This window comes from Chionomys nivalis, chromosome 6, assembly GCF_950005125.1.
Source record: "Chionomys nivalis chromosome 6, mChiNiv1.1, whole genome shotgun sequence".
Taxonomy (NCBI): Eukaryota; Metazoa; Chordata; class Mammalia; order Rodentia; family Cricetidae; genus Chionomys; species Chionomys nivalis.
Genome location: NC_080091.1, coordinates 2,005,334 through 2,033,172, shown reverse-complemented (window position 1 = coordinate 2,033,172; position 27,839 = coordinate 2,005,334). Strand labels below are relative to the sequence as shown.

Sequence of the window (27,839 nt, the reverse complement as noted above, 5' to 3'; positions counted from 1 at the left end):
GTCCTAGAAAGTGGGCCACAATTGCATTGGAGATGCCTTCTTAAAGAGGAAGCAATAATTTTAGAACAACAGGAAAGAGCAAAAGGAACTGAGATTTCCCTAGATCAAATTCTAGGTGACAGACTTTACACTGATCCTCAGGACCAAGCTCTTTCTGATGACCACTCCCTAACTGTATGTACTGTAGTGGGGAGCTGCAGGCCTCTTCCCACAGCCTGGCTTATGGCTGCCTGGCTAGCTTATGCCCCAAAATAATGACACGCAAACTGTATTCTATTAAACACTGCTTGGCCCATTAGCTCTAGCCCTTACTGGCTAATTCTCATATCCCGATCAACCCATCTCAAATAATCTGTGTAGCACCATTCTTACTGGGAAAGATTCAGCATGTCTGACCTGGTGGCTGGCTGCATCGCGTCTGCCTCTGAGAGGAGCTGCCCTGCATCTGAGCTCACTTCCTCTTCCTCCCAGCATTCTATTCTGTCTACTCCACCCACCTAAGGGATGGCCTATCAAATGGGCCAAGGCAGTTTGTTTATTGACAAATGACCTTCCTCCATCATTTCCCCTTTTTCTGTTTAAACAAAAACGGAAGGCTTTAACTTTAACATAGCAAAATTACATATAACAAAACAGTTATCATGAATTACAATATTTACATCTATTTTATCTTTATCATAACTAAGGAAAACTATAACTAACTATATATTCTTCAACTCCATCAAAGACTCCAGAAGGATATAATATTACCTAAGTAAATAAGAAATAAGCAACTTCCAAACTCTAGAAATGACAGAGACATCTCGCTGCCTGGACAGTCACCCAAAATTCCTCTGTACCATTGGGGCATCCATCTTCGGCCTGAAGGTCCATAGTATCCAGAGACATTTCCATGAAGCAGGAATTTTCAAAGGCAGTTCAGTCACTATCTGCTGTGTTCTGCAGAATGTCTCGCAGACTCCTTCATGAATCAGGAACCCCGAAAGATCATCTCACCTTTAGGCAAGTTCAGTAGTCCTCTCTCTGCGGGTTCTCTATGTCCAGTTTATACAATAGTCCAGACAAGAGCAGTTTCTTGCCCAAATAGCTATCAAACTCCATAAGGTGCCTCTTCGATGCCCATCTTCTGCTTGAAGTAGATTGGTGCTGCCAGGAGCAGAGTGTCTCATTGTCATGAAAAACCCTAAGTTATTAAAACACTTAAAATGCCATATTTTATAATCTTTGAAAGATATGAAGAATGCCTATCTAAAATATATCTATGTACATCTAGAAAATCTAACTAACATGACTACAAGCTTGACTATTATTGATAATTATCCATTAACAACCTATATACATTACATTTTTAAGTGAACTACACAATCACAACACCTTAATCAATATCAGAAATACATATACATATAATAAAATTGACCTTAAATTAATGTCAGTAAACCAAGATTCATATCAATGCAAATTATTTACATCTATATCATCTCCCCCTTTAAATGTAAAAGAACATTTATAAACAATATATGGGAACATGGGCGCAGTTTTTTTCTCTCAAACTGCTTCCTGCTGAATGGGGGCGCTGTTATTCGGGTCTTTTATGGGATAACCTGTCTGCTAGGTTCATCTCAGTTGGCAGTTGAGCAAAGCAATTTTTTAAGGGTGTTCACAGCAACCCATCAGGAGGGCGTGGTCTATCATACCATATTGGGATCGAAGAAGCAATCCATAGAGTCTCATCCTCTGTGAAAACAAAAGAAGAAACTTTTCCAAAGTACCATATCCTTAGATCCAAATTCTGAAGTCAAGGTATTTTGAAAATATCTATCTTGGATTAGTTCAGCAACATTTATAAACAAATATCTTTTAACAGCTGTTGCTCCTTCCTCAGCATTCAAACAATTCAAACAGAGCATAATAGCATACAGTATCAAGATTCTCATTGTATTTTCCATCTTTGTGTGGCTTTATTTTAACCTCTATTTCGTTTACTTTTACTTTTATTTTATATTTTCTGTATATCTTCATCCTGGAATAACTCTTTAGACCAAGCTGTCCTTGAACTCTCAGAGATCCATCTGTCTCTGCCTCCCAGGCATGGGTATTAAAGGCGTGTGATACCACACCTTGAAGTCACAGAGGTCAATCACCCTCTGCCTCCAAGTGTTGGGATTAAAGGAGTGTACTACCACACCCAACTACTCTCTTTCTTCCTTATTTTTTTAAGAACTTTAACATTTAGCCTGCATATATTTTTAAGTACACTGTAAATCATTTAAAGGTTTTCTTTGTCTTTGAATCTCTCTTTACTGTATCTCTCTCTTTTTCTGACCACACGAGCCTTTAAATTACTGAGAAATATGGGTAGGATTAAAGCCCGGGGCAATGTCCCCAGTTAGTTCCTTGGGCACCTGAGGATAGGGAACCTAAAATGAACCTATCCTATAGCCATACTAATGAATATCTCGCATATCACCATAGAACCTTCATCTAGTGATGGATGGAGATAGATACAGAGACCCACACTGGAGCACCGGACTGAGCTCCCAAGGTCCTAATGAAGAGCAGAAGGACGGAGAACATGTACAACGAAGTCAGGACCACGAGGTGTGTACCCACCCACTGAGACAGTGGGGCCGATCTATTGGGAGCTCACCAAGGCCAGCTGGACTGTGACTGAAAAAGCATGGGATAAAACCGGACTCTCTGAACTTGTCGGACAATGAGAGCTGACCAGAGGCCAAGGACAATGGCATGGGGTTTTGATCCTACTTCAGGTTCTGGCTTTGTGACAGTTTGGAGGTTCAGCTTCCTAGATCTGGATAGAAGGGGGAGGACCTTGGACTTTCCACAGGGCAGGAAACCCAGACTGCTCCTGTGACTGGAGAAGGAGGAGAAGAGGAGTGGGGGGAGGGGAGAGGGGCAGGAGGAGGGGGAGGGAAATGGGAGGCGGGGAGGACGTGGAAATTTTTTTTTTCAATAAAAAAAAAAGAAAACTTTCCCAACCTAAAGAAAGATATACCTATGAAGGATCAAGAAGCATACAGAACACACACACAAAAAAACATCCCTTCATCCTATAATAATCAAAACACAAAGCATACAGAATAAAGAAAGAATCTTAAGAACTGCAAAGGAAAAAGACCAAGTTACTTATAAAGGTAAACCTATCAGACTTACACCTGACTTCTCTATGGAAACCTTGAAAGCCAGAAGGTCCTGGATAGAGGTACTGCAGAAACTAAGAGACCATGGATGCAAGCCCAGACTAATATACCCAGCCAAGATTTCATTCACTATAAATGGAGAAAACAAAATTTTCCAGGATAAAAGCAAATTTAAACAATACATAGCCACAAATCCAGCCTTACAGAAAGTAATAGAAGGAAAATCACAAACCAAGGAGTCCAACAATGTTCACAATAACTCAGAGATCTAGAGACCCTTCACCAGCACAACCCGAAGAAGGGAAACACACAAACTCTACTACCAAAAAAGTGACCAGAGTTAACAACCACTGGTCATTAATATCACTTAATGTCAATGGACTCAACTCACCTATAAAAAGGCACAGGCTAAGAGATTGGATACGAAAACAGGATCCAACATTCTGCTGTTTACAAGAAACACACCTCAACCACAAAGACAGGCACCTACTCAGAGTAAAGGGCAGGAAAAGGCTTTTCAAGCAAATAGACCTAAGAAAGAAGCAGGTGTGGCCATACTAATTTCTTTTTTTTAATTCTTTTTTTAATTAAAATTTCTCCTGCTCCCCGTTTCCCATTTCCCTCCCTTCCTCCCAAATATTGCCCCCTCCACCACTCATCTCCCCCTATCCCCACTCCTCTTCTCCTCCCCCCACACCATTCCCCCTCCCTCTGGATACTGAAGAGCAGTCCAAATTCTCTGCCCTGCGGGAAGACGAAGGTCTTCTATCTACGTCCAGGAAGGTGAGCCTCTAAACAGGCTAAGATCCCACAAAGCCAGTTCATGTATTAGGATCGAAACCTAATGCCATTGTCCTTGGCTTCTCAACAGCCTTCATTGTCCACCATGCTCAGAGAGTCCAGTTTCAACCCATGCTTATTCAGTCCCAGAGCATCTGGCCTTTGTGGGGTCCCAATAAATCAGTTCCACTGTCACAGTGGGTGGGTGCATCCCTCGTGGTCCTGATTTCCTTGCTCATGTTCTCCCTCCTTCTGCTCCTCATTTGGGCCTTAAGAGCTCAGACCGTTGCTCCAAATTGAGTCTCTGTCTCTACCTCGATCCATTGCCAGATGAAGGTTCTAAGGTGATATGTAAGATATTCATCAGTATAGGATAGGGTCATTTCAGGTTCCCTCTCCTCAGTTGCCCAAGGTACCAGCTGGGGACATCTCCCTGGACACCTGCGAACCCCTCTAGAGTCAAGTCTCTTGCCAACCCTAAGATGGCTCCCTTAGTTAGGATATATACTTCGCTGCTCCCATATCCACCCTTCCTATATCCGAACCATCCCAATCCCCCGAGCTCCTCCCATCCTCCCCTTCTGATGTTTCTCATCCCATTTCCCCTTTGCCCCATGACACCTCACCATCAAGTTCCCAGTTTTTGCCCTACAATCTTGTCTACTTCCCCTCTCCAGGCAGATGACTATACGATTTTCTTTGGGTTCACTTTCTTATTTAGCTTCTCTAGGATCACAAATGATATGCTCAATGTCCTTTATTTATGGCTAGAAACCGATTATGAGTGAGTACATCCCATGTTCCTCTTTTTGGGTCTGGGATACCTCACTCAGGGTAGTGTTTTCTATTTCCATCCATTTGCACGCAAAATTCGAGAAGTCATTGTTTTTTACCGCTGAGTAGTACTCTAATATGTATATATTCCACACTTTCTTCATCCATTCCTCCATTGAAGGGCATCTAGGTTGTTTCCAGGTTTTGGCTATTACAAACAATGCTGCTATGAACATAGTTGAACAGATACTTTTGTCATTTGATGGGGCATCTCTTGGGTATATTCCCAAGAGTGGTATTACTGGATCTTGGGGTAGGTTGATCCCAAATTTCCTGAGAAATTGCCACACTGATTTCCAAAGTGGTTGCACAAGTTTGCATTCCCACCAGCAATGGATGAGTGTGCCCCTTTCTCCACAACCTCTCCAGCAAAGGCTATCATTGGTGATTTTTATTTTAGCCATTCTGACAGGTGTAAGATGGTATCTCAAAGTTGTTTTAATTTGCAATTCCCTTATCGCTAAGGAGGTTGAGCATGATCTTAAGTGTCTTTTGGCCATTTGAATTTCTTCTGTTGAGAATTTCTGTTCAGTTCAGTGCCCCATTTTTTTATTGGGTTAATTAGCATTTTAAAGTCTAGTTTCTTGAGTTCTTTATATATTTTGGAGATCAGACCTTTGTCTGTTGCAGGGTTGGTGAAGATCTTCTCCCAGTCAGTGGGTTGCCTTTTTGTCTTAGTGACAGTGTCCTTGCTTTACAGAAGCTACTCAGTTTCAGGAGGTCCCATTTATTCAATGTTGTCCTTAATGTCTGTGCTCCTGGGGATAAAGGTAGGAAGTGATCTCCTGTACCCATATGTTGTAGAGTACTTCCCACTTTTTCTTCTATCAGGTTCAGTGTGTTCAGACTAATATTGCGGTCTTTAATCCATTTGGACTTGAGTTTTTTGCATGGTGATAGATATGGATCTATTTTCATTCTTCTACACGTTGACAACCAGTTCTGCCAGCACCATTTGTTGAAGATGCTCTCTTTTTTCCATTGAATACTTTTAGCTCCTTTATCAAAAATTAGCTGTTCATATGTTTGTGGGTTAAAATCAGGGTCTTCTACTCAGTTCCATTGGTCGACTTCTCTGTTTTTATGCCAATACCAAGCTGTTTTCAATACTGAGGCTCTGTAATAGAGTTTGAGGTCAGGGATGGTAATGCCTCCAGATGATCCTTTATTATATAAGATTGCTTTGGCTTTCCTGGGTTTTTTATTTCTCCATATAAATTTGATTAATGTCCTCTCAAGATCTGTGAAGAATTTTGATGGGATTTTAATGGGGATTGCATTGAATCTATAAATTGCCCTTGGTAGAATTGCCATTTTTACTGTGTTGATCCTCCCAATCCAAGAGCAAGGGAGATCCTTCCATTTTCTGGTATCCTCCTCAATTTCTTTCTTCATAGACTTAAAGTTCTTGTCAAATAGATCCTTCACTTCCTTGGTTAGTTACCCCAAGATATTTTATGCTATTTGTGGCTATCGTGAAGGGTGATGCTTCTGTGATTTCCATCTCTGCTTCCTTATCCTTTGTGTATAGGAGGGCAACTGATTTTTTGGAATTGATCTTGTATCCTGCAACGCTACTAAAGGTTTTTATCAGCTGAAGGCGTTCTTTACTGGAGTTTTTGGGGTCGCTTATATACACTATCATATCGTCTGCAAATAATGAAAGTTTAACTTCTTCCTTTCCAATTTGAATCCCTTTGATCCCCTTATGTTGTCTTATTGCTATTGCTAGATTTTCAAGCACTATATTAAAGAGGTATGGAGAGAGTGGACAACCTTGTCGTGTTCCTGATTTTAGTGGAATAGCTTTGAGTTTCTCTCCATTTAATTTGATGTTAGCTGACGGCTTGCTATAAATAACTTTTATTATACTTAGGTACGACCTTTGTATTCCTAATCTCTCAAAGACCTTTATCATAAAGGGATGTTCAATTTTGTCAAATGCTTTCTCAGCATCTAATGAAATGACCATATGGTTTTTTTCTTTCAGTTTATTTATATGATGGATTACATAGATAGATTTTCGTATGTTGAACCAGCCCTGCATCTCTGGGATGAAGCCTACTTGATCATAATGGATAATTTTTTAATGTGTTCTTGGATTCCGTTTGCCAGTATTTTATTGAGTATTTTTGCGTTGATGTTCATGAGTGAGATTGGCCTGTAGTTCTCTTTCTTGGTTGTGTCTTTGTGTGGTTTTGGTATCAGAGTAACTGCAGCTTCATAAAAGAAATTTGGCAATGACTTCTCTGTTTCTATATTGTGAAATACATTAAGGAGTATAGGTACTAGGTCTTTTTGGAAGTTCTGGTAGAATTCTGCATTGAAGCCGTCTGGACCTGGGCTTTTTTGGTGGGGAGGTTTTTTATAACAACTTCTAATTCTTCGCGACTAACAGGTCTATTTAGATTGTTCACCTGGTCCTGGTTTAACTTTGGTATATGGTACTTATCTAAAAAAGTGTCCATTTCTTTTACATTTTCCAATTTTGTGGCATACAGGTTTTTGTAGTAAGATCTAATGATTCTCTGAATTTCCTCTGTGTCTGTGGTTATGTCTCCCTTTTCGTTTCTGATTTTGTTAATTTGCGTATTCTCTCTCTGCCGTTTGATTAGTTTGGATAGGGGTTTATCAATCTTATTGATTTTCTCCAAGAACCAGCTTTTTGTTTCATTGATTTATTGCATTATTTTCTGTGTTTCTATTTTGTTGATTTCAGTCCTCACTTTGATTATTTCCAGTCTTCTACTTCTCCTAGGTGAGTCTGCTTCTTTTTTTTTTCTAAAGCTTTCAGGTGGGCTATTAAGTTTCCAATGTGTGCTTTCTCCGTTTTCTTTAAGTGGGCACTTAATGCTATGAACTTTCCTCTTAGCACTGCTTTCATAGTGTCCCATAGGTTTGAGTATGTTGAGTCTTCGTTTTCATTGAATTCAAGAAAGACTTTAATTTCTTTCTTTCTTTCTTCCTTGATCCAGGTGTGGTTCAGTAGTTGACTGTCCAGTTTCCATGAGTTTGTAGGCTTTCTGTTGATAGCATTGTTGCTGAATTCTAACATTAATCCGTGGTGATCTGATAAGACACAGGTGGTTACCGATTTTTTTTGTAACTGTGTAAGTTTGCTTTGTTACCAAGTATGTGGTCTATTTTCGAGAAGGTTCCATGAGCTGCAGAGAAGAAGGTATACTCTTTCTTATTTGAATGGAATGTTCTATAGATGTCTGTTAAGTCCATTTGATTCATTACCTCCCTTAATCCTCTTATTTCTCTGTTAGGTTTCTGTCTGATTGACCTGTCCATTGGTGAGAGAGGAGTGTTGAAATCTCCTACTATTAGTGTGTGTGGTTTGATGACTGCCTTGAGTTTTAGTAACATTTCTTTTATGTAAGTGGGTGCTTTTATATTAGGGTCATATATATTCAGGATTGAGACTTCATCCTGATGAATTGTTCCTGTTATGAGTAAAAAATGTCCCTCTCCACCTCTTCTGATTGATTTTAGTTTGAAGTCAACTTTCTTAGAAATTAGTATGGCCACACCTGCTTGTTTCTTAGGTCCGTTTGCTTGATAAACCTTTTCCCAGACCTTTACTCTGAGTAGATGTCTGTCTTTGTGGTTGAGGTGTGTTTCTTGTAAGCAGCAGAATGTTGGATCCTGTTTTCATATCCAATCTCTTAGCCTGTGCCTCTTTATAGGTGAGTTGAGTTCATTGATATTAAGTGATATTAATGACCAGTGGGTGTTAACTCCTGTCATTTTTCCTTTCTTTCTTTTGGTAGTAGAGTTTGTGTGTTTATCTTCTTCAAGTTGTGCTGGTGAAGGGTCGTTAGATGTTTGAGTTATTGTGGGCATTGTTGGACTCCTTGGTTTGTGATTTTCCTTCTATTACTTTCTGTAAGGCTGGATTTGTGGCTACGTATTGTTTAAATTTGTTTTTATCTTGGAAAAATTGTTTTCTCCATTTATAGTGAATGAAAGCTTGGCTGGGTATAGTAGTCTGGGCTTACATCCATGGTCTCTTAGTTTCTGCAGTACCTCTATCCAGGACCTTCTGGCTTTCAAGGTTTCCATAGAGAAGTCAGGTGTAAGTCTGATAGGTTTACCTTTATAAGTAACTTGGCCTTTTTCCTTTGCAGCTCTTAATATTCTTGCTTTATTCTATATGCTTTGTGTTTTGATTATTACATGGTGAGGGTATTTTTTTTTTGATCCAGTCTATTCGGTGTTCTGTATGCTTCTTGAACGTTCATAGGTATATCTTTCTTTAGGTTGGGAAAGTTTTCTTCTGTAATTTTATTAAATATATTTTCTGGACTGTTGAGCTGCACTTCTCCTTCTTCTATTCCTATTATTCTTATTTTTGGCCTTTTTATTGTGTCCCAGATTTCCTGAATGTTTTGTGATGAGAGTTTGGTGGATTTGCTGTTTTCTTTGATCAGTGTGTTTATTTTCTCTATGGTATCTTCAGAATCTGAGACTCTTTCTTCTATCTCTTGTATTCTGCTGGTTATGGTTATTTCTGTAGTCTCTATTCATTTACCTAGATTTTCCATGTCCAGTCGGCCCTCTGTTTGTGCTTTCTTCCTTCCCTCCATTTCAGTTTTCAAGTTTCCATTATCTGTTTGATTGTTTTCCCTTGGTTTCCTAGGGTATAATTCACTGATTTACTCAAATCTTCAAACTTTCTGTTATACTTCTCATCCATTTCTGTAAGGGCATTTTTTACATATGGTTTAAGGGTCTCTAGCCCTTTCATAAAAGCAGTTTTTTCTACTTCTTCTTGTTTAATGTGTTCATGTCCTCCTGATCTAAGGTTGCTGGGTTCTGGTGGTTTTATGTTCTTTTTTGGATTGTTGGGTGAATTCTTGCATTGGTGCCTGCCCATCTCTTCCTCCGAATGCTCCCCTATAGATCTTCTTTTACAGGATCAGATTTCCTTGCCCACTGATATAACTTCCCAGTGATGGGACTCCCCAGTCATGGCTCTCCTGTGACTAGATCGGATTTCCATGCTGGTTGGGTATTTCGTAAACAAAGGGCCTACCTTGCTTACTGCAGGCATGATATTGAGACAAAGGAACTACCGCCCGCCCTCTTGCTCTCAAGATTCAGTCCCAGAGCCCAAACAGGCTGAGCTGGGTAATGTTATGTGCCCGAAGAGGGGAGCGGGCATAAGTAATTTTATAGTTAAACTTGGAACATGTAAGTTTAAGCAGTGTTCTGGAAATTTTTCTTTTGGCATCATAGGGGGATGAATGTGTCTACAAATGTTTGAAGAAACTGGAGTTTTAGGATAGGTTTATATTAACAATAAATATGTCATTACACCTGTATTATAGAGTTTTAAGGAATTTTATACTCTTTTTTATTATACTTCCCTCAAATTAATGATTAGGCCTATTGCTCAATTTTAAAGGTACTTCTGAAAAGTGTTTGGAGACTGATGAACATTGAGTGTATAATTTGCTTAAAAATAACTTTGTCCTAAACCTAGATTTTTCCAGGCTTGTATACACTATAAGCTTTTTTCAGTTTTATTTTTTTTAAATCATCAGATAATTCTTTTGTTTCTGAGACAGGGTCTCAATATGCAGCCCTGACTTACCTGGAATTTGCTAAGTAGACCAGGCTGGCTTCAACTCGCAGAGATCCAACTGCCTCTGCTTTTCAAGTGTTGGGATTAAAGGTATAAGCTTCCACGGTGTCAAGTTTTAGATGTCTTAAGAAGTAGTTGTTCTCACATGAATTTAGTTTAGATATTTTGTATTTATTTGATTTAAAAATCTTGTTCTTTTCTAGATTCTATATTATAATTATTGAAAATATTTCAAAGTTTATAGTTTTATAAATAATATAATGCCAAGTTCAAATGGAGAATAACTTTATTCCTATATGCCTTCTTTTTCAGTTATGTGCACAGTGAACATATATGTTTATTATTCTTTTTAAATTTGACATTATGAACATTAAAAAATATGAGCATATAACTCAAAATTAGTTCTTGATGACCGTAATATAGTATGCTTATCTACCTTATTTTTTGTGTTGAATATTTAGTTTGTTTCTCGTGTCTGCTATAGAGAATACTGATAATAACTTTTCTACAAATGGACTGAAATTTACTTTGAATCTTTTCGACAAATTTCCCAAGATTATATTAGGGAATAAAAAGTCTGAAGGTTTTAATATATATTTTAATACATATATATATATACATGTATACATATGAATACATAGATATACTTTATATTTATTAGTACAAGCATATTTAAATATGTTTAAATATATTTAGATAATTAAATGCATTTATTACAAATGTAGTATTTTATTTATTTTCATAAATACTGAATAGTGGCAGACAAGTAAAATAACTCAGAGTCACAAAGCTAGGTGGCTCCAGGGTCCGAGTTTTCTTTGTAATCCTACCTGTTTTGATGATATTTCCAAGTGGCTCTTTCAAATGAGTATCACACCTGTTTTCAGTCAATTTCATTGTAACAATTAGTATCCAATAATAATTTTTAACACTAAATTTAATAGATAAAAATGATACATGTTTATTCCCTAGAAGTACTTGATAAGAAAGATTAACTTATAAGTTAAACTATGTTCATTGGAAACGCTTTCCTGTGTGATAGGTATGGTTCATGACCACATACAAAACAGTGAAAATTGGCTATGGCTACATATTATGGAGGTTTCTAGACTGAATTAATCTTTGGGACAAGCAATGATTATTGTATTAGAAAACTGGAAAGAAATACATGTAGGTTCAGATTTACGCAATTTAACATAAGTCATATAACTGTTTCTTAAACAATGATTTTTATTGAATAAAATTTGGAGTAAAAAGAAAAAATTCTTTGGGGACTTGCCATGTTGTTTATTAACTTTAAAAATAGCTTTTAACTTTAACATAATAAAATTACATATAACAAAATAGGTATTAGGCAAAAATTACAATATTTCTATTTACTTTACCTTTTATCATAACTAAGGAAAACTATATCTATTTTTTCTTCAACTATATCAAAGACTCCAGAAAGATAAAATATTACCTACGAAAAGAGGAAGTACCTTGTAAGCAACTTTCAAAACTCTAGAAATGACAGAGACATCTCTCTGTCTGGACAGTTACCAAAGTTCTTCTCTACCATTATGGCATCCATCTTCAGCCTACAGGCCAATAGTATCCAGCAGACTTTTTCATGAAGCATGAAATTTCAAAGACAATTCTGCCTATATTGGGAGTTTGCCAGTCACCTTCTTCTGTATTCTGCAGAATGTCTTGCAGATTCTTTCATGAAGCAGGAACACCAAAGGATCGTCTCACCTTTAGACAAGTTCAGCAGTCATTTCTCTGTGGGTTCTGCATGTCCAGTTCAACTAGCAAACTCCATAAGGAGCCTTTTTGATGCCCATCATTTTCTTAAAGAAGCTGATGCTGCCAGGAGCAGATGTGTCTCACTGTTTTGAAAAGTCTTAAGTTCGTTTACATTTTAAATGTCTCTGAAAGATCTGAAGAATACCCATCTAACAGAAATACATCTCTGTACATCTAGAAAGTCGAACATGACTACAAGCTTAACTATTATAGATAAGTATCTATTAACATATATTTCTTAATTATACATTACATTTTTAAATGAGCTACACAAAACAATACCTTAATCAAGATCAGATATATATATGTGTGTGTGTGTATAACAAAATTTACCTTAAATTTGTATCAATATAGCTAGATCCATACCAATGCAAACTACACCCCTCTATAGCTTATCCCCCTCTAAGTGTAAAGAGGCATTTACAAACAATATTTGAGAATATGGGCACAGTACTGTCCGAACTCCTTTCTGCTTTTTATAGGGAAAAGAATTTTCTTTGAGGCGGTCTTTACAGCAACCTTTCAGGAGGTCTTGATCCATTAAACCATATTGGTCTGGGAGCAATCCACAGGTTCTCATCTTCTCTGAAAACTTAAGAAGAACCTCCTTTCAAAAGAAACATATCCTCAGACTCAGATTTTGGAATCAAGATACCTTTATATTGGTTTAACTTAGCAGTCCATACAATGAAATGTCTCTCTGTACTTAGCTCTTTCACAGCCAAAAAATTCAAAGAAAACACAATAATATACATAATCTAAACTCTTCTGTGAATTTTCCAACTTTACATGGCTTATTTTCCTTTACTCCTTTTAATCTATTACTGTCTATACTCTGTATCTTTAAAGACATTTTTCACTTCTTTTTCAACTCTCTTTTTTCTCTCTTCCAAGCCTACATACATTTATCCAACACTGTGAGCCATTTAGAGTTCTATTTGTCTGAATCTTTCCTTATTGCCTTATCTGTAATTCTTTACTGTCTGGAAGAGCTTTTCAAATGGTAAGCAGATCAGTTGCAGCTGCGGATGCTGGCTCTGCCCCTCTCCACTTTCAAAATTGTAGACATGCCATTACTGCCAGATCTCAGAAGAGCTGCGCTTAGCACTTTAACTCTGAGAATGAATGTGCAGCAAATGAACCCTTTTTATCTGAGTGACAGCTAAATCTGCCATACAGCACACTGCGCCGCCTGGAAATATCTCTTTGTATGGTGGCTGGAATCTGCCATGCTCTCCTGCTTGTGCACACCTAGTAGAACTGATCCCACCAACTGCCCAGAAGGAGAGCGCTGAGCCATGGGCATGGTTGCAGTTTCTTTCCTCCAGACCCTGAGTAGACACACAAACACCTGAGCCCACAAATGCCATTAAAAAGCTCCATAGCTAGAGTTTGCTCTGGCAGCATGGAATAACCACACAGAAACTATATTAATAAAATCACTGTTTGGCCCATTAGCTCTCACTTGTTATTGGCTAACTCTTTTTTTTTTTTATTTTTATTCTTTTTTAATTAAAATTTCTACCTGCTCCCCATTTCCCATTTCCCTCCCCTCCTCCCAAATATTGCCCTCCCCCCACTTCCCTCCCCCTATCCCCACTCCTCTTCTCCTCCCCCCACTCCATTCCCCCTCCCTCTCGATACTGAAGAGCAGTCCAAATTCCCTGCCCTGCGGGAAGACCAAGGTCCTTCTATCTACGTCCAGAAAGGTGAGCGTCCAAACAGGCTAAGCTCCCACAAAGCCAGTTCATGTATTAGGATCGAAACCTAGTGCCATTGTCCTTGGCTTCTCATCAGTCTTCATTGACCGCCATGCTCAGAGAGTCCGGAATCAACCCATGCTTATTCAGTCCCAGACCAGCTGGCCTTGGTGGGCTCCCAATAACTCAGTTCCACTGTCACAGTGGGTGGGTGCATCCCTCGTGGTCCTGATTTTTTGCTCATGTTCTCCCTCCTTCTGCTCCTCATTTGGACCTTAAGAGCTCAGACCGTTGCTCCAAATTGAGACTCTGTCTCTACCTCGATCCATCGCCAGAAATTTGGGATCAACCTACCCCAAGATCCAGTAATACCACTATTGGGAATATACCCAAGAGATGCCACATCAAATGACAAAAGTATCTGTTCAACTATGTTCATAGCAGCATTGTTTGTAATAGCCAAAACCTGGAAACAACCTAGATGCCCTTCAATGGAGGAATGGATGAAGAAAGTGTGGAATATATACATATTAGAGTACTACTCAGCAGTAAAAAACAATGACTTCTCGAATTTTGCGTGCAAATGGATGGAAATAGAAAACACTATCCTGAGTGAGGTATCCCAGACTCAAAAAGAGGAACATGGGATGTACTCACTCATAATCGGTTTCTAGCCATAAAATAAAAGACATTAAGCATATAATGTGTGATCCTATAGAAGCTAAATAAGAAAGTGAACCCAAAGAAAATCATATAGTCATCCGCATGGAGAGGGGGAAGTAGACAAGATTCCAGGGCAAAAACTGGGAACTTGCGGGTGAGGTGGCATGGGGCAAAGGGGAAATGGGATGAGAAACATCAGAAGGGGAGGATGGGAGGAGCTCGGAGGATTGGGATGGTTGGGATATAGGAAGGATGGATACGGGAGCAGCGAAGTATATATCCTATCTAAGGGAGCCATCTTAGGGTTGGCAAAAGACTTAACTCTTGAGGGGTTCGCAGGTGTCCAGGAATATGTCCCCAGCTGGTACCTTGGGCAACTAAGGAGAGGGAACCTGAAATGACCCTATCCTATACTGATGAATATCTTGCATATTGGCTAACTCTTACATATTAATTTAACCTTTCTCCATTAATCTCTGTATCACCATGAGGTCGTGGCCTACCAGCGAAGATTCAGCACATCTATGGTGGCAGACCCATAGCATCTCCCTGACTCCACCCTTCTTTCTACCAGCATTCAGTTTAGTCTTCCCTGACCTATCAACAGGCCAAGCCAGTTTCTTTATTCCTTAATAGTAATCACATTCCCACAGAGGAGACTCCCACATCACCCTCCTGAAGGAAAGGGCAATTTCATGAGGTTCACAGAACTCACTACCCCTCAATAGCTCCACTCAAGACTCTTCCCCTCCCAAAAATAACATAAGAGGTAAATCATCAACTCCAGTAGAATGTCACTGGTAAAGATGTGAATAATTAGACTAAAAAAAATTCCAAAGGATTTAGCTGCCTTGGAGTGCCCATACTCCTAGGTTTAACCCAAATAATCTTACCAGTCTATCAAGCTATACTTGGTTGAAATTCTTTCTTTGGTCAGTCAGTGCCCTTCTGTTTAGGAAGAAAATTCACACAAGAATTATAACTTTAAAAAGACATTTCCTGTTAATTTCAATGGACTAAAAGAACTACATTTATTTTGAGCAGGTCAAATTATCAGCCAACCTGTTCTCAAAATCCCAGTGCTGTATCCACAGTATAAATAACAAGTAACTGAAAGATATTGATGTAAGAGTTCAGTATGACATTTACACTCAGTGAGTTCTGCCTTAGAGAAATCCATTCCATTGTGTACTGTGTTTCAAGTAGAAGTGATGTTTAGCTCAAAGTGGGTTTTCCATATCACTGGTGATGACTTATAGAAAATTGATAAGCCTCTTACAGATAAAATGATGCAAAGAAAGAAGATCCAGATCATGTGATGATGCCTTCATTATACTGACCCCCTGGATTTCAACAAAACCCTGTAGTGAATATTTGTAATAATAATAATAAAGAATATGTGTTACTCAGTTGTGAAAAATAAGCTGTAATCTTTAAGTAAGTACATAGGCAAAAATTTTAGGGCCAATTATCTTAAAGCAAAAAGATTATGTGTGTATGAGATTATAAAGAGCCAAAGAATGTCTTTAGGGCCTGATCCATGAAGTATATAGATCAGTCCAACACTATTCTCTTAGAAGCACCATTATCACCACATCAAAGACTTTATATTAAGATTCCATCAACTCCCGCCATGTATTTCTTTATCGGATCTAAATATATATTTTAAATTATGCATAGTTTAATTTTGTTCTTGTAGATTTTGGCATTTGATCAGGCTCCTCAACATCTTCAAAAACCCTTGGAGATGAAAAATCAAGAAAGAAATTAAGACACTTTCAGGCATCATTATATATTCTTAAATAATAGTTACTTTAAAATTTTGTTGTTAAGTGACTTGGATGATAAAGAGAAAGTGGGTCTTGGAAGAGTTGAATGGGATAAATATGGTCAAAACACATCGTACAAAGCTCAAAACTCTCAAACAACTAGTTAAAATTATTTTAAAAACAAAATAAAACTCTGACATAAAGTGTCTGGTATAAATGCAACCAGGCACAAAAAATGACAGGATTTAATGTTTGCTTATCCACCTGCCAGAATGCATCTTTTCTAACATGCAGTGAAACCAGCTCGTGGAATTAAACAAAAGCCTGTTGATGCCAGAAAAAGTTCAAAGCTCCTATGAAATAAACTCTCTACCTTGGGTGTCATCACTTTCTCCATGTCTGAACCCTTAGTTGCTTATCTCTATTATACATGATATTGTGATAATTAAGGAGGTGAGAGGCGGGTTATGGGAGGAGAGGGAGGGAGGTTGGAGGAGGGGTAGAAGTGGGAATTTGGATTGGTATTTTTTTAAAAGTAATAAAATAAAAAAAAAAATCTCACTGCTGTCCTGCATACTCTATTGAGAAACTGCCTGCCAGTCACCATGATGGATCCCAAGGAATCTTATTTTTGTGCTGAATTATATGATGTAGGTGCTTATCAGATCAGTTATTTGGTAACTCCCACAAGCTTTGCTCATGATTGTCCTGACCCATCTTGCAGGTAGGGCACTATTAAAGAGTTTGTGACTGGCCTGGTATTTATATTTTCATTTGATAGCATGCAGAGGATCTTTTTGCATAAAATATGCTGGAACATAGGAGTGAAGACTCTTTGTAGACATCGGCTCAACATTTCCTTGTTCAATGTATGTGTTGGCTTCAGCAAGAGCCTTTGCTGTCAGTATGTGGAGAGCAAGCTACAGTCTTGGCAACAGCCTGAGTTGTTTGGGGATTCCCATGGACGCTTTTCTCTGACAGTTCAATGAGTTGTAACCAATTCTGAAATCCTCATTGGGTAACAGGATATTACCAGTGGTGACTCTGTTTCCTCATCCCCATTATTTGGATATTTCATTTAGATTGACTTCACATATGCATATATTTTAGAAAGTTTCTTCTGTATTAGCTTTCCATACTATCCCTCAAAGATCCATTAATTTTAGCTGTCTCTCCCTGTATTCCCTCTTACAACCCCTTGTCACCTCCTCTGCCTCATCTGCTCACCCCATTTCAGCCACCTACCCATCCATATCTATCCTGTTTCCCATTCATTATAACATGTATCTGTTCCCTTTAGTCCCTTATTCTATACCTACCCTCTGTATTTCTTTGGATTATAGCATGGTTATCACTGACTTCATATGTAACATCCACATATAAGTTGATACATACTGCATGGGCTGAGCAATTCTCCACCATGTAAACGCACCACATTTTCTTCATTCTTTGAAGGCATAAGTCAGAAAATAATGCCACACCAATTCAAAATGAGAGATAATAAAAGGGTTATTTTTAAGGGTAAAACTTACAGATCACTGACCTTGACTACAGCCCTCTGAGTGAAGAGTAACAGAGCCAGAAGAGAGAGCAGGCTCACGGTTACTGCTGCTTTTATCGTATAAGAGGACATGCCCAAATGGGCTGGCATCTTCAAGGCTACTGGCTGAAGGAGCAGAATGTGCTCCCACATTACCTCCCCTTTTTATTTAAATAAGAGAGTTCCAAACCCAATACAAAACTATATACACTAGGAAAAGATATCAAGAATAAATAGAATTACACCCAGCATAAACAATATTAAGCAAAGAACATATGCTAAATGTTTTAATAAACAGTCTATCTTATGGAGTCTAAGTCTTCTATAGGAAATGGCTTGGCTAGATCATAAGAGTACAGTAACTACAACTATCTAATCTTCAACCTCATCGAAGGTCTGAGAAGGGAGATAATATTACTTGAGCAGGCAGGAAGTACAATCAAGTAGCTTCCAAAGCAAGCAATATATGAGGGACACAAATAGCCTACTAGGCAATCACCCAAAGTCTCATTTTGCAACGTTGAAGCAATCAAATTTGGCTAAGGCCTAGCTTAACTGACAGACCATTTCAGAGGCAGGAAATTTTTCAAAACCGTCTTACCCTGTCTTAGTAAGGTTTGACAGTTCTGCTTATCCATTTCCGGATACTATGTAACTTGTCAGTAGTTGAGGCATTGTCAGTTCCTTGTTCAAAGGTCAGTTTTGCCAAGAAGAACACAAATTCCAAGTAGAGTGTCTTCGGTGTTCATCATCCTCTCGGGAATAGATTGGTGCTGTCAGAAGCAATCATGTCTCATATCAACAGAACCCTAAATTATTAAAATGCCATGTTCCACAGATCCTTGAAGTGGTTGAAGATTACCTAACTGGATAGAATATAATCTCTATGTATCTAAAGAACCTAATTTATCTGTATGTACAACAAACATGAACAACTATTGACCTATAATAATTAATGCCTGTATAACTTAAAGACTAAAACTTCATGACAGAATATTCAATAATCTGTAAGCAAATCTGTAACAAATGAGAATAATGGCCTCAAAATATAAACATCTATAAGGATCTTGATCAGAGTTAGCAGTAATATATAATACAATATGAATATATACCCTAAAAGTTGTATCAGTATACAAAATGTCCTAAACCGAGACAGAAACACACATACATACAATCTGACAAAAGAACTTTGTATAGATGTATAAATAATGTAAACAAAAGTAACAAATATAATTTGAACTTGTATCAATATACAAAAACTATAGCAATGTAAATTATCCATAAATAATAGCTCACAAGTATTCACTCTATTACCCACTATTACTGCCCCCCTCTTTTCTTTGAACAAACATAGATTTCACCCAACCCTCTATCTAGTATGAGTAATAATAACAACCCCTAAACAGTGTTCCCAACCCTAAGGACAAACTTTTTGGGTATAGGGGACATCATCTTCTAGAATTACTTCCTGCTGTCATGGGAGCGATATTGTCTAAATAGAATCCTGCAAAAATTAAGTGGTGGTTAAGTTCCAAAATTACTGTCTAGCATAGTTGCAAAAATTTCTGAGCAATTTTTGTTTTTGTTTTCAACATTCTCCTTTGGAGTTTTTCCAGAATATAAGAAGGTGCACCATTTCAGGAGCTGGTACCCAAAAAAGCGGTCTTAGAGTAGCACTGTCTATATCACGATGTCATCTCAATTAAGTACAGTGGTTGCTGTGGGGCCTCATCTTCTTCCTGGAAACTTCAAAGTTTACAGCAGGAAAAGGATCTGTAGAAAAATCTATTGTTCATCATGGAAAACTTAAACATCATTCATATAAACATATATACAATGAAGAATATGATATAGACAAAATAATCATGGAGAAAGTAGATTTTTTTCTAAAGTCTTCCTTCTGTTTATAACAGATGGCTCCTGATATGAGACAGAAACTCTGAATGTTCATTTTACCAAGCTTGGATTTAGAGAGGTACAAAGCCACTTCAAAACCAGGTATACACACGTATGTGTGTGTGTATAAATTGTAAGTGTAAACAGTACCTGGATTCATAAACCATATTTTGTTTTCTAGATGCCTCTTAGTGGATAATCATTTTTCCTTCTGTCAGCAGATTATAGAAAGAGCAGGTAGGACATCTCTTTATAATCTCTTTAGCTTGTTGCCATGTGATAGAAAACTCTTTCTTTAAACCTTTTCCATTGACGTGATTTTTTTTATATAAATTTCAGAGGCCTGCAACAGGCTTCCAATCAATAATTGATCAATTTCTGCATTACCTTGTGCTAGAGGACCTAGCAGACCCGTATGGGATCAGATGTGTCATGTACATAGGACAAAGCCTATTCCTGATCATGTCTTGCACCTGGATAAACAATGAAGTCAATTCTCTATGAACGGGTATAAATTCAGCGGTTTCAATATGCAAGATAACTCTTTCTGCATATTGTGAATTGGTAGTTATATTAAGAGATTCTATAAAATCCCTTATCACCATAAGAATGGCAAATAATTTCACCTTCTGGACAGAATTATAAGGGCTTTTTTCCACCTTGCTGAATTCATCTGATTTGTAATCTGCCTTCCCTGATTTATTAGCATCAGTATGAAATATATGGGCTCCAGTTATCTAAGCATCACATATGATACGAGGAAGAATCCAAGAAGTCCTCTTTCTGTGGTTAAGCCAATCGCTTTGGGGATAGTTGCTATTAATTTCTCCAAAAATCTAGCACAAGCTCTTTGCCATGGTTCATTGTCTTCCCATAACTTTCTTATTTCATCAGTAGTGAAAGGCACTACAATCTCTGGTGGTTCTATACCTGCTAGCTGACAAAGTCTCAATTTACCTTTTATTAATTCAATTCAAAAACTTTTTCCACACAAGTTTTTAATTGTTTACTTGGTTTATGTGGTAAAAAGATCCATTCTAAAATAATATCTTCCCTCTTCATTAAAATTCCCACAGGAGAAATTCTGAAAGGCAGTATGACAAGAAAGACACTAGGATTTCGACTCACCCTATCCACATGTGCCTCCTGCAATTTTTTCTCAACCATCGTCAGTTCCTTTTCTGCTTCAGCTGTGATTGTCTGGGACTATTCGAATCATTATCACCATCTAATGCTTTGTTTACATGAATTATTAGATCAGGCACCTTGGTGTTCCTATGCAGACGGAGCAGTCCAACCAACTGTCGCTAAGGCTGCAGGAGCCATGAAGAACACCAGTGACCCCATGGGTAGCTCATCAGGGGCTGGAATGAGATGGGAAGGAGCCATTGTACTTCAGTATGGTGTGTAGAGGCTGTGGCTGCTGGTGCTGAGTCAGTCCGAGGGAGGTCTAAGGTAGGGCCAGAGTGCAGCATGGTAGAGCTGCTCAGTAGCTGGACTCATTAACAGAAGTCACCCGAGGCGTTTCCCATGGGGTCATGGCAGAGCGACCATGATCCCAGGACAGAAACCATGTGGGCAGGATTTGCACTGTGTGCCTTCCCTGGCTTCCCACAGCCTCTCTGCCCTTCCTCATCCTGACTCTGGTGAAGACACCATAAAAACGAGGGTTCCACTGCAGAGATGACTCTATCCGGTACCCCTACCGTCCAGACACGATCACCCACGGACTCATGGCTGGGGTCATCATCACAGCCACCATCATCCTTGTAAGGCGGAAAAGTACTCAGGAGGGGGCCGGGTGAGCCCTGCCCTGAGGTAGGTAGGGCCCAGCTCCCTAGCAGGATGCACCCTGGGAGCCGTGTCTGCCGCGCACTCTGCAGCTGTTCCGTTGGCAGGTCTCATCGGGGGAGGCCTACCTGGTGTACACAGACCGTCTCTATTCACGATCCGACTTCAACAACTACGTGGCCGCCATCTACAAGGTGCTGGGGACCTTCCTGTTTGGGGCCGCCATGAGCCAGTCTTGGACCGACCTGGCCAAGTACATGATTGGCCGGCTGAGACCCAGCTTCTTGGCTGTCTGTGACCCTGACTGGAGCCAGGTCAACTGCTCTGACTATGTACAGCTGGAGGTGTGCAGGGGCAGCCCTGCCAACGTCACTGAGGCCAGGTGGGTACTGACTGCAGCCCAGGCAAGGCTCTGAAGGACAGAAAATCTGGGGCTTGGTGAATGGAGAAAACCTGTCAGCAGAGGCAGGTGGAGAAGCTGGTCATGGGTTTTCCTCTGTGATGTGTGCAGGCACATAGTGGGCAGGTAGTCTCAGGATTCAGTTGTCTGGGAGGCAGTGGCCTGCCCTGCAGGGGTGGACTGGCTGCTGTTTGTGCCTCAAGGTTTGTGACTGAGTTCTTTCCTCTTCAGGGTCCTCTGTGGTGAGCTTGTTTGCTCTTGGCACCATTTCCCTGCCCATCCTGCTCTTCTGAGCTGTGCTTTTCATGCCTGGTGTGGCCTGTGTGTCCGTACCCACACTCTGTCATCTCCGCTGACCCCTCTCTGTCTGTTGGCTCCCATCAGCCATAAGTCCTTCCAGTGCTTTTTCTCCTTCAATACTACGGGCATTTTTCACACCCATAATGCAGTTTTAGATTTTTGAGACAGGATCTCACTGTGTAGCCCAGAATGACCTCAAACTTCTCGGCTTCCTGCCTTAGTATCCCGAGTGCTGGGGTGACAGGCTTGTGTCACTATGGCTGGCGTAGACTGTCTCCTCGGCTTCTGTTTCTTCCTTCTGTCCTCACAGATGTTCTCATCTCTGGAAATTTCCGGTGACTGGTTGAAGTGTCTGTCCCCTAAGCTTGGCACTCGTGTCTCCGTATGGACTGCTTTATGTGCGTGTGTTAGTGTGTCCACATGTGTGTGTAGGCCAGTAGTCAGCCAATAGCAAGTGTCTTCCTCAATTGCTCTCCACCACACGTAAATGTGTGTTTTCCTGCATGTATGTGTGTACACCACATTTGTGCAGGAGTCCATGGAGGTCTGAAGAGGACATCAGATCCCCTTGAACTGGAGTTACAAGAGGTTGTTAACAGCTGTGTGGGTGCTGGGAACTGTACCCTGGTCCTCTGCAAGGGCAGGAAGTGCTCTTAACTCCAGAGCCACCTCTCCAGTCCCTCTCCACATTTTATTTTAAGACAAGGTCTCTTACTGAAGCTGGAGCTGTACAATTCTAGACTGGCCAGCAAGCTCCAGGGAGCCATCTGTCTCCAGCTCCCCAGGCCCGGGATTACGGGAGTGCTCCACACCTCACTTTCCCCATGAGTGCTTGGATGGAGTCTGTGGTCTGGGATTACGGGTGTTCTCCACACCTCACTTTCCCCATGAGTGCTAGGATGGAGCTCAGGTCCTCATTCTTACAGAGCAGGCTCCTCACTAACCATCATCCCAGCTCCTTAGACAGCTTGTGTATTAGTCATGCTATTTGTGTGCATGTGTGTTTTCTCCGCATGTGCTCTCTCTCTCTCTCTCTCTCTCTCTCTCTCTCTCTCTCTCTCTCTCTCTCTCTCTCTGTATGTATGAATATATCTATGTATATATCTATCTCTATCTATTTTCCTATAAAACAGTGATTTTTGTCTCTTTATGGCCATACTGATGATCAAATCAATGGCTTTGACTCACACATGCCAGGCAAGTCTCTCTAACACCAAGTTCCAAGGGGAGAATGGACAGTGCTCACCATCTACTTAGTGACTCCCCTGAGGGAACAATGTGGACGGCCATGCCGTGAGGGTCTGTTGTCAGCGTAGTGATTGACAGGATTGACATACATTTCTCTGTTTTCTGGGTGCTAGGGTGGAGCTAGGGGCTCTGTCTTAGCCCTACTTTGTCTGCCAGGGTTGTGGAGTGACTCTGGGGGTGCACTGGGGTGCCTGGTCCTTCTGAGCCTCCAAAGCATAGCCCCCAGGTTGCTGCTTGAGCTCTGAGGCAGCGGTGACTGATATCTTTATAAGCTGAGGTGATATCAGTACCCCGGACCACCAGCTGTCGCAACAGCGGCCGTGACAGTATTGGGTGACAGTACTGGGTTACGGTGGCCGTATTGGGTGATTGCCACCCTCAGTGTGGTCTTGCTGGCCAGGCCTGCTCCAGGAGCAGGTAGGAGCCGGTCGGGGAGTTGGAGTTGGTGAAGTGGGAGTGAGGAGGGGAGATGTTCACTCCATGGTGAGTGTCCTGTGTGTGTAAGCATTCCCTCAGGCTAAGAGACCAGAGAGATGGCTCAGTGCTTAGGACCCCTGGCTGCTCTTCAGAGGACCTCGGTTAGATTCTCAGAACCCACAAGGCAGCTCACAGCCATTTGTAGCCTCAGTTCATGGGAATCTGATGCCCCCTTGTGGCCACTTTCAGGCACTGCAGGAATGTGGCAGACATAGATGTAAATAAAACACCATATACATAAAGATATATAAATCTTAAAGATGATTTATTTTTAGTCTCTCTCTCTCCCTCCCTCCGTCCTACCCTCCCCCCTCCCTCCCTCCCTCCGTTTGTGCACGTGCATGTAAGTGCTGGTGCCCTCAGAGCATCAGATCTTGTGGTAGTTGTGAGCAGCTGGTGTAGGTACTGGATGATGTAGGTACTGGGAACTGAACTTGGGTCATCTGCAAATGCAGTCAGGACTCGTAGCTGCTGAGTCATCTCTCCAGTCCTGCTTCCCATAGTTTAGAGTTGCACCCCTCTGTGGCTGCCAGCCCCTCAAGGAGCCCTTGGCTCTGCCTTCTGGGTTCCACTCACCAGCTTGCCCTCCCTCCCAGGCTCTCCTTTTACTCCGGACACTCCTCCTTCGGCATGTATTGCATGTTGTTCCTGGCGGTGAGTGTCTCCCTTCCTCCCAGGGAACCTTGCCCAGCCTCCCTTCCCCTGGGCCTGGGTCTTCCCGCTGCACAATGGAGTACGTTGAAGAGGCCCTGAGTGTAGGGGGTTTACGACTCTTGCGTTGGGCTGGGCAGGGAGAGGACGCCCATGGGCCCAGCTAATGCAGGCTGATGCCCCCACAGCTCTATGTGCAGGCCCGCCTCTACTAGAAGTGGGCACGGCTGCTGAGGCACACGGTTCAGTTCTTCTTGGTGGCCTTTGCAATCTATGTGGGCTACACCTGTGTGTCAGACCACAAGCACCAGTGGAGTGATGTCCTCGCCGGCCTCCTGCAGGGAGCCCTGGTAGCGTGCCTCATGGTGAGCCCTGTCTGCCTCATCCTATAGGACCTGTTCAGCCTGAGCCCAATGTTCCTGTGACCTCTGCCTGCTTATCTGTGTCCCAGAGCTTGCTCCTCACCACTGGCCCGGTTTTCTTTACTACCCTCATTGGCTCCTCCCTCATTGGGTCCTCCCTCTGGTCTTCTGCCTTGGCTTTATGCACTGCTTTCCCCTCCCCCACTGGTCCACTATGTCTCAGACTTCTTCAAATCCTGGCCGCCCCAGCCCTGCCAGGAGGACCAGGAACCAGAGCACAAACCCAGTCTGTCCCTGATGCTGACCCTCAGCGATGGACCTTAGCCACTATGAGTACCCAGTCTCTTCCCGGAAGTCACCTGTGGGTCAGTCACGTGTTGACCCCTTGGCCCTGGTCAGGCACTACTGACTTTGGGGCTGCCCTAGGGTCCCAGATGGTGACCATTGATCAGGGTCTTGGGTACCTGACTGGCCCTGAGTGTGGGCAGGATCCATCCTCATTGCTCTCTGAGTGCCCCAGAAAGATAAGATTAGGTCCTGCTCCGAGGGCTGTCTCCAACCACAAAGGGCTTTTCGTTGAGAGTCATCCCTGCATGGCCCCAGGAATGGACCGGTCTATGATGGTTTATGAAGTCGGCATCCTCCCTGTGGGTCCTGCGGGGACAGACCGCTTGTTTGCCTGGGTGGAGCAGTTCTCCTTGGCCTGGGTCAGGGATCACAAGTGTGAAAAGGGTTGCTAAACCTTGGGCTGCCTAGGAAGAGACACACGTGACTTTTGTCTGAATCCTGTTCTCAAGCCTGCAGAAGATTCCTGCCTGAGCCCTCCAAGGCCCTCCCTCAAAGCTTGCTGTCCAGTCCGGCCTCCACTACCCAGCATGGACCGGATGTGTAGCCAGGCTTTGGGAGTGGTCCTAGGTCTGCCGTTCCCATCTATTTCAGAACACTTAAAGTTACCTTCATGGGAGGGTGAGCTATAAACTTTGTACCAAAGGTCTTGGCCATGAGTGTTGATTTTAAGCTCTCCTGGTGAGATGGCCCTGCTGCACCTACCTTCTTGCCCAGTGCACTGTGTTGGACCTGCCCAGTCTCAGCATTGACTTAGGGGACAGAGACCTGGCCTGGTTGTTCTGTATACAGCCCAAGATGGAGGCCTTATAGCCACTGTGGCCTTCCTTGGTGTTTGGTGGGCGCTTATGCTAAGTCCACTTTAGAACACAGAGGCCCTTCATGGACCATGTTACTAGATGCCCAAAGATGCTCCCATGGTGCCTTGCTGGTCATCCAGGGGCAGCAGGAGTGGTGGCAGGCCTTGCTGTATCCCAGGACAAGGTGTGTGTCTGTCTGGGAATGGGCAGGCTCCTTGGGCCAGAGAGCATGGCGGGACAGTTAGGGACACCCCATCTCACTCCTCTCCTTAGAGACCGGGTCAGGATTGAGTCTAAGTCCTGTACACCAGATTCCTATAGGGATCAGGTGCCCCTGCTCACTGCTAGCAAACAGAGCCCATTAAAAAAAAATGCAGCTACCAAGAAGCTACACTAAACTCTGTTTTAAGTCTAGAATTTCTTTTTTTTCTTTTTTCTTTTTTTTATTACTTAAAATATCAATCCAAATTTCAAATCCCTATCCTCCTCCCAGGCCCCTCCATCTCCCTCTACAGATTATCCCCCCTCCAACACTAAGTGAGTACGAGGAACCCTGCTCTGTGGATAGTCCAAGGCCCTCCCTACTACGTCTAGGTTGAGCAAGGCTTACATCCAAAGAGAATAGGGTCCCATGAATCCAGTACATGCAGTAAAGACACATCCCAGTGTCACTATCAGTGGCCCCTCATCTGCCCCAGCTGTCAACCCCCTTCAGAGGGGCTGGGTTGTTCCCATGCTCGTTCATTCCCAGTCCAGATGGAGTTGGTGAGTTCCCATTTGCTCAGGCAAACTGTCTCAGTTGATGATCCCCTCATGATCTTGAATTCCTTGTTCATACTCACTCCCTCCGTGCTTCAGCTGGATCTTGGGAACTCAGTCCAGTACTCAGATGTGGGTCATTGCCTCTGTTCCCATCTGTTGTTGGATGAAGGTTCTATGGTGATATTTTAGATAATCATCAGTCTGACTACAGGATAAGGTCAGTTCAGACACCTTCTCCTCTATTCCTTAGGGTCTCAGCTGGGTTCATCCCTGTGGGTTCTTAGGCCTTTTTCTAGAGACTGGCTTCTTGTTAACTCCATAGTGGCTCCCTCAATCAAGATATCTCTTTCCTTGCTCTCATATCTGTCCTTCTTCCATCTCGACTATCCCATTCCCTCAAGTTCTCCTCAATCTCCCTTTCTCCCCCATCTACTCCTCACCACCCTGCTCCCAAATTTTTGTCTGATTCTAATTTCCAAGTGGGTGTATATATGTTTTTCTTTGGGTTCACCTTATTACTTAGTTTCTCTAGGATCCTGAACTACAGGCTCGTTGCCCTTTGTTTATGACTAGTATCCACTTATGAGTGAGTACATACCATACTCATTTTTGGGGGAGTGGGTTACCTCACTCAGGATGATGTTTTCTAATTACGTCCATTTGCCTGCAAAATTCAAGCTGTCATTAATTTTTACTGCTGAGTAGAACTCTAATGTGCAAATGTGCCACACTTTCTTTACCCATTCTTCCATTGAGGGGCATCTAGGTTGTTTCCAGGTTCTGGCTATTATGAATAATGCTGCTATGAACATAGTTGAACAAATGCTCTTGTAATATGATTGAACATCTTTTGGGTGTATTCCCAAGAGTGGAATTGCTGGATCCTGAGGTAGGTTGATTCCCAGTTTTCTAGAATTTCTTTTTTAACCTCTCTTAGGTTTTATGTGGATGCAGTCAGCCCACTTTGGTACTCCAATTTGTA

General features: G+C 41.5%; 1 pseudogene; it reads left to right on the top strand.

Annotated features, from left to right (window-relative positions):
* Positions 1 to 21,439: 21,439 nt before the first annotated feature.
* On the top strand, positions 21,440 to 25,274 carry LOC130876159 (phospholipid phosphatase 2-like; annotated as a pseudogene).
* The last annotated feature ends 2,565 nt before the right edge of the window (positions 25,275 to 27,839 follow it).